The 7,558-nt window shown below is 41.6% G+C and overlaps 1 long non-coding RNA gene across 1 annotated transcript; it reads right to left on the bottom strand.

Moving 5' to 3' along the window:
• Positions 1-390: 390 nt before the first annotated feature.
• Positions 391-6,016, bottom strand: LOC135974045 (uncharacterized). The gene is made up of 3 exons (XR_010591169.1): positions 5,931-6,016; positions 3,717-3,985; positions 391-2,746 (listed from the first exon to the last, which is right to left on the bottom strand). It is a non-coding gene; the product is annotated as an uncharacterized LOC135974045 (long non-coding RNA).
• Between the last annotated feature and the right edge of the window lie 1,542 nt (positions 6,017-7,558).

Below are 7,558 nucleotides of genomic sequence, written 5' to 3'. Positions count from 1 at the left end.
CCTGACAGGTATTTGTCCAACTTGTTTTAAACACTTCCAATGGTGGGAACTCCACGACCTCCCTTGGAAGCCTATTCTGAGCTTAACTACCTTCAAAGTTAGAAAGTTTTTCCTAATATCTAACCTAAATAGCCTTTGCTGTAAATAAAGCCCATTACTTCTTGTCCTACCTTCAGTGGACATAGAGAACAACTGATCACCTTCCTCTTTATAACAGCCCTTCACATTTGTTTGATAGAAAGTTTCTTTTGTTAATGAAAACATAGATATAATGGTTTATGACACTACTTTGTTTTGCAAAATGCATGAATCACCTATCACTTTTATTTTTCAATTTAGATAATAATAAAAGGTAGTTATATAGTATAGATTTTTACAGTATTTCCCCCTTTTAATCACATTTATTTTTGCATTTTTAAATGTAGCTTCTGTCTCCCCCCACCCAAATAATTACCAAAACACTTCATTTCTATTTCCTACAGCACCCCAGTTCTCTGCAGATCTGATGAATAAACCTAAAAAAATCCCAACATGTGAACTTTCACCAGAATCCTGCTAGTGCATTCAGCCCTATTAAAACACCCATTTTATCACCCCTTTCCAAATACCCCCTCTTTTGCTGTAGAACTGGAGACTAAACAACCACTCCCATGACTCTAGATGACATTTAAAACACCCTTAATTGGATGCTGAAAAAACTAAGCATGTCTCACAATGGCTGAGACACAAGAGTTATGGTTGTTTACTGTAACACTAAGACAGTCCCATTAACAAGAATGATGGGAAACTGCATCATGGCATTATTCTTTGCAAAAGACTTGACAAATATGTTTTGTAAATGAAGGAGCTACAACAGAGAAAACATATAACACACTTTTTTTTCTTTTTTCCCCCTGTGAAACGGTTGCATGTTTAATGCTTTATACATTATTCAAGGCTCCATTTTCCAGGGTTCATCAATACCCTAGTCCACAGCAGCTAGAAGCTTGTAACAACTGACAAATGTAGACAAAACATGCTGCTTAACCCAAGAACAGTGGGTCAGAGAACAAACAGGAAAATTTATTGTCTTCACTATATTGCTGTTGGAATGGAGAAGTAAATGAATACCATATGTTATGGCTTATCACTTACAGTATGAGTGTATCATGAACAGCCCAGCATGTCCTACCTAAATAATACTGATGGATAACATGCAGGCAGCTTTTGTTCATTGCTGGGGTTTTGTCTTGTCTACATGTTGTTTATAGTTACTTAGGGTGAGAGGAAGAGAGAGAAGGAAGCAGCCAGCCACATTGGGGGCTCAAGTAATCCCTTCTTAATGTGTAGCCATGATATGTTCCCAACTGCATAATGAGTCCACATTGTGCCTAGCATCAAAGTTACTGCAAGAAAATAAAAGCCTCAAGATAAAATGTGGATTCCACAGTATATTTTCAGACTAGACGTTATATTATTTCTCAACCACACCTGCAAGCAGCTCTGCAGAGGATGAAAGAAAGAAAAAAGGAGAGAGGAATGGCAAACCATAGTTTTATTGTGTCTGTTTGCTGGAGGATCGTATGGACATTAGCAATAATGTTTATATTCCATAGAGTAAATCTGAAGGTGACCCTGAAGATTGCAAAGACTAATGTCCTTGTAGGATATAAGCATAGCCAAAAACTATGGCTGTGATTCTCTCTTGCCTTCAGTATAGGGTGTAATCATATTGTTTACATTTAGCAAAATGGGCCTGATCCTCCTCTTGCTCCATTGGTGTGCCAACACTGACGTATCCTGGTGACAATGAGATGAGGCAATGTGTGACCCTCATCCTCTATTGGCTTGTGTGTTGAGACAGCTTTTATATCTGTACAAAGTGAATGCAAAGTCGTGTAAAATGCTATCGCAGGCATGAGTAGGGAATTCTGATTTGGTGCCATTTTACACCCATTCTGCATGGGCATAAATCTGCGGAGAGGGTCCACAACACGAAGTTGCACCAATTTAACAAAGCATATTTAAAATCCCACCTTTACCAGCACAACTGTGTGTGGAGACCAGGCCTCAGAAGAGAGGGTCCCCTGCAGTGGAACCTTTTGCAAATGAGAACTCACCACAGGAAAAAAAAGATCAAAGAAGGTAGGAAGAGCCAAAATCATCACAACAGCCAAACCTCTTAACAATGAGACAATTTTCAGGAGTAAACAGTTGTGAGGAGCTCATTTGCCACTGATTAATAAAACTACCAAAGAGGAGAATTTGTAGAGAAGAGGAAAAATGGAATAGATCTTTGAGGGTAATCATTTGGATCAATGAGAAGACAGGCAGGAGAACAGCAGCCATCAGCAACAGTAATATAGGACCAAAGAGAGCAAAATTTTAAACATTCATTTACAAAAGATTATAGATGATAAATGAACTGATTTGTGTCAGACATAACACCTGGCACTCATACTTGTATTATTGACAGATTTACACGTGAGCAGAAACAAAAGATACAGACAATGAGGTCCGAGTACGGGTAAAAAGATGTTATTTGGAGCCTCCTTATAGCGTAGAGGGGGAACAGCTCCTCTTCTTCCTCCACCGCTCCTTACAGATTCCCAACTCCTTCAGGCTGTTGGCAGATTATGCAGATTAGAGTAGCTTTCAAATGGGCCATCTGGCACACAGCCCACACAGGGTCATGGGAGCATACGATGTACTGCTGTACTCCCTTTCTCAGCTACAATGAGTGCGCCTCATCTGAGTGATGCAACACCTAGCAATTTAAATATTGTATAATGAAACTCTGGAAATTAGATACCACACCTAGAATTAGTATCAATATTACATACCAAAGTTCTAAATTCTTCCCCATTCGCATGGCTGGGAAGACAATTTGCAGGTCACTAATTGTGGCTAGTGACACACAAGAAAGCCACCCAAAGCTCCACATCCCCATTGAAATCCAGATTTTGTACATACCATAGGGCATTCCCCTCCTTAAGCAAGATAGGAAGGCTAGATTCAGGGCTCTCCTGGACAACATGTAACACTGAGTGGCATATGGGTGACATTGCCCAAGAACGTAGGCAATATATAGTGGCAATGGCACTGAAGAGATGCTGGTAAAAGCTGCTGGCCCACATTTTCAAAAAGGACTTGTGACTGGGTGTCCCAGGCTTTACAGGGGCCTGAGTTTCAGATAGTGCTGAAGACCCACCCTCTGAAAAATCAGGGTTCTTTAAGGTATCTCAACTTGGCCACCCAAAATCACTGGCATTGGTGATGCAGGCCACATTCTGTGTGTGTCTTTTTTTTTTTTTTTTTTTAATATGGCCACATCATACAAGTTTGTAAAGGTCACTTTTCGACTTCTTGTGTGCCCTGACTTTCCAACCCTCCCTCTTGTACAATCCTTTTCTAGTCCTTTCTTTGCATTAAAAATAAGTTATTCTTAGAATGTCCAATTGACATCACCACTCTCTCCTACCTGTTCATTTTTCCAGCCTCCCGCCTCCCCCCAGTAGCTAACAGCAATCTGTGAAATTATTTATGACCCTCACAACTGTTACTGGTTTGTCTCAGCAATTGGTTAGTTTATTCACACATATATCTCCAGATGCCCCTGTACATCTGTTACATACTGAGGATTATAGCTAGAGCTAGTGCTAGAGCTGGATTGGAATTTTGTGAGAGGGAGACAAAGACACACATACACACAATAGCCCAGTGGTTAGGGCACTTACCTGGGATGTGAAAGGCCCAGGTATAAGTCCCTGCTCTGCCTGATTTGGAGTCAGTTTCTCTCTCACACAGTGAATATTTAATAATTCACACAAAGTGGAACAGCTCCACCAGTAGAGAGTCAGAGGTCTCAATTCTTGGGTGGTTTTCCTCTTGTGGTTTTCTTTTTTCATGAAATTTCTCAAAAGGTCTTGGTTTTGTTCCAATGAGGAGGAAAATCAAGTTTCAAAAGCCCTAGTTCCATCTGCTTAGAAAAGTTGAGGGCTCACACCTGAAAAATTAAGGCAGGACTACGGTGGGGAGTTGCCAGAGAGAGGTGACAAAGTCACCTACGCTGCTCAGCAGGAGCTAAACATGCTGAGATTTGTATCAAGTATGGTCCTGATCCTACAAGTTTTTCCATGTAGGTGAATTCCTGACATAATTGGAGCTCTGCAGGGTCTTGTCCACATAGAAATACTTGCAGAACCATGGCTTGTACTGTGGCACATCTTTCACACCTTTCCTAGGAAAGGCATTTTATTCTGCTCTAATCTAATAGCTAGAACTGCAATACAACCTGTAAATCTCACCCCAGCACTCCCATAGTGTTTGAAACAGCACCTGTAGAATAATCACATCAGAACACATATTTCACTCTAGACCCAGACACCTTTGGAACAAGTAGTTCCATTTGGTGACTAACATGGTGTTGGTTTGCCTCCATCTTACAGCATCTTTTACTAAATCATGTGCCATGAGGCTGACAATACACAGAATTTTGATACTGTATTTACACTCCAGGAAGTAAACAGAAGGGAAACTGCACTAGTGCATTTACTCCAAAGCTGGTGAAATCCTAGGCAGAGCAGGTGGAGGTGCTTACCTCTCCATAGGCGCTGCCCCAGGGGCAGCTGCAATCATCAAGGCTGTTTTCACAAGGTTAAAAGCTTAGATCTGTAATCTCTGCCAGCCTTTGGGGCTCAGGGAGGTTTCCTGCAGACTTAGTTAGCTAAATGCAAACACAGATCTATCTCTAAGAACAAGAGGCCCTAATTAAGGCTGCCAACAGCAATCAGATGATGAAAACAAGCAAAATGTGAACTTTCTCAGGTAGCAGCTTGAGAGATTTTAAATGGCTCTACCTCACAGCCAGCTAAGCTCACCTCTGGGAAAGGCTGCAAATGGATTTGCTGGTTCACAGCTAACGCCTGAACTTCTAGTCTGGATTAAAAGCTAAAGTTCTCTTTGTTTGCCAAGATATTACTGCCAGCAACAGGCTCCTGCACAATGCTGCTACTGTCACTTTCCAATGTGCACATATTCTCGCTTGGCATTTCATCAAAATCATTTTTCTCTGTCTCACAGAGAGTGAACCAAATCTCAGAGCATCTTGCTCGTAGGCGCCTTCCTACCTAACAGGAAAACATCTTCTCGTAGGAAGGGCAAAGGAAACAACTTTGAAATAAACCAATATAAATATGATTCAATGAACTGGCAAACTTTAGACTGACCCAGACGGCTCCTATCCTATCCTTTCTGACGTTCAAGCATTACCCCTATCAACTGCAATTTCATTTGCCTCCTGGCTTGAAACACTTGCTGAGAAACAGTCTTGAACTTGAGTTGCTACAGTTCCCTGGACAAATTATTATGTCAGATTTATACTCCTCTGACCTACACAATTTAGCAATCCTGGTTTGTGTCGTGGGCTCATTTAGGGCTTCCAGAAGAACAACAGAAAGGAGCAAATAATATCAGTAATTCATGAAGATTCTTAGGAAAAATAATAAGTGGGGCTGGAAGGGGAAGAGAAATAAAGATAACTAGAGATTTATTAAATAACCATTGCTACACACATAAACTGTTAGAAAGTGCCATTTTGTGACACAAACTCATTTCTGGGTCAATATTTATGTATCATTGCAGTAATGAATGGATTCCACTATAAAATGATTTGGGGCTCTTCCACCACCCCACGTGACAGAAAGCAAACTGTATTGCTGATTCTAGTGAAATTCCTCTGGTAACAAAGTGACCTGGTCATAGGAGAGTTGTGTTCTGAACTATACTTGAGATGAATAGGTAGAGACTACCCTTCCTTTGGAAGCTCACAACCAGAGGCTGTTGCCCAAATCGTTCTCTACCAAACTGCACTGCACCATACATGCTGCTAATAAATAGGTCTTGAGAAAAAGTTTAAGGAGAAAGTGGAAGGAAATATAAAAGGAACTTACCAGCTGGAAAACAGCAAGATACACCCCTGCCAGTTCCAAAATGGCTACTTTAGGGCCTGAGCTGTTTGGCTCTCCCCATTTTAAAGGGCCAGCCCCAGATATTGCATGCTGGGGAAAAGTTTCTAGAAGAAAATAACCCTGCAGCCAAAAGAATTAGTGGAATTCAGGAAGTCACCAATGTTGATGTGTTTAAAGAAAGGACTGCTATTGTTGTGCTTAGCCCCATCTGTCACAAATCTATTTTAAAAGAGACATTTTTGCATTTTTTTTCTTGCTGGCTGATTTGCCTGCTATGATGAAATTGCTAAGCTGGTGCAAGAACATTAGACAATTTCAAAGATGGAAGGGGAACTCTGTGTTGTCTGCAAACTGTAATGCACTGGAATTTTTACAGTTAGCATACTTTTTAAACAAACATACTTTTATTATCTCTTGACTTTTTTCCTACCCTTTTCTATCATTCTTCTCTCCAGTGGGGAATAAAAGAACTAGGTGATACAGTTTCTTCAGTAATACACAATGTTTAGGTCTCCCTAGCCTGAGTTGTCTGTGAATTTAAGGGATGCAGTGAACAAGGTTACACTCACAATGTTGAGCCTAGCTTTGTGATTATTGCAGTATGGTAGCAATCAGGGCCTCTCAATAAAATTTCTATGTAAAAAAAAGCCAAAAAAAACCCTTGTTACCTAATTAAAGCTAAAGCTGTGTTTGTCAAGTCTGCATAATTCAGTGCTCTGATGTTCATGTTGAAAATTAGCTCCAGATGGGCTTAGGAATGCCAAGGAAAACATGCTTTGTTCCCACTCCCTTTGTTTCCACCCATGAGAGACTTGACATCCCCCAGATTCTTGACACCCCCTCACTCCTCCAAATGCACCTCAGTCTGTTCCTTGCATACTGGTGTTAGTTTCCTTGCCCTCCCTGCTGTTTGATGTCCATTTCCTTGCTTGCTCCTGTCCCTGATTCCCCTGACTTGCACTACTGGCCAACTTTTGCTGAGACCTTGCTAGCAAGGCCGGCTCCAGGCACCAGCGGAGCAAGCAGGTGCCTGGGACGGCACATGCTAAGGGGCAGCATTCCGTCCATTCTTGGGGCGGCAGAGTCTGGGCAGCTTTTTCTTTTTCTTTTTTTTTCCTGCTTCGGCAGTTCGGGCGGCGGCAGTTCAGGCGGCGGCAGTCCGAGCGCTTTTTTTTTCCTGCTTCGGCAGTTCGGGCAGCGGCAATCCGAGCGCTTTTTTTCTTTTTTTTTTGCTTGGGGCAGCAAAAATGGTAGAGCCAGCCCTGCTTGCTAGTTCCTGAATGAATGGTCCAGCTGGGAATCAGCAGGGGACAGATAGGTCCTGTGGGTTCAGGGGCTTGGAGGGAGAAGCAGAGAAGTGTTGTAGATTGGGATTAGCTTTGGACATAGCAGCTGGAAACCCTAATAGAGCCTTACACTCTCTGTGGATGCATCTGTGTATTCCAGATTGTCATGCAGCTGGAAATTGGCCAATTTTCTAGTTTAAAGCAAGTCGCAATGTGTTTTACAATCCCAGAATTGTGATTGTTGCCAGCTTAAATCGCAGATGTTTGTACAGATGTCCCTCATTCATACTGCTTTGTTGTACTATATTGTACTGTATTACATTA

Source organism: Chrysemys picta, chromosome 10 (assembly GCF_011386835.1).
Source record: "Chrysemys picta bellii isolate R12L10 chromosome 10, ASM1138683v2, whole genome shotgun sequence".
In the NCBI taxonomy this organism is placed as follows: Eukaryota; Metazoa; Chordata; order Testudines; family Emydidae; genus Chrysemys; species Chrysemys picta.
The sequence above is the reverse complement of the archived record's forward strand: the minus strand, read 5'-3'. Positions and strand labels throughout refer to the sequence as shown.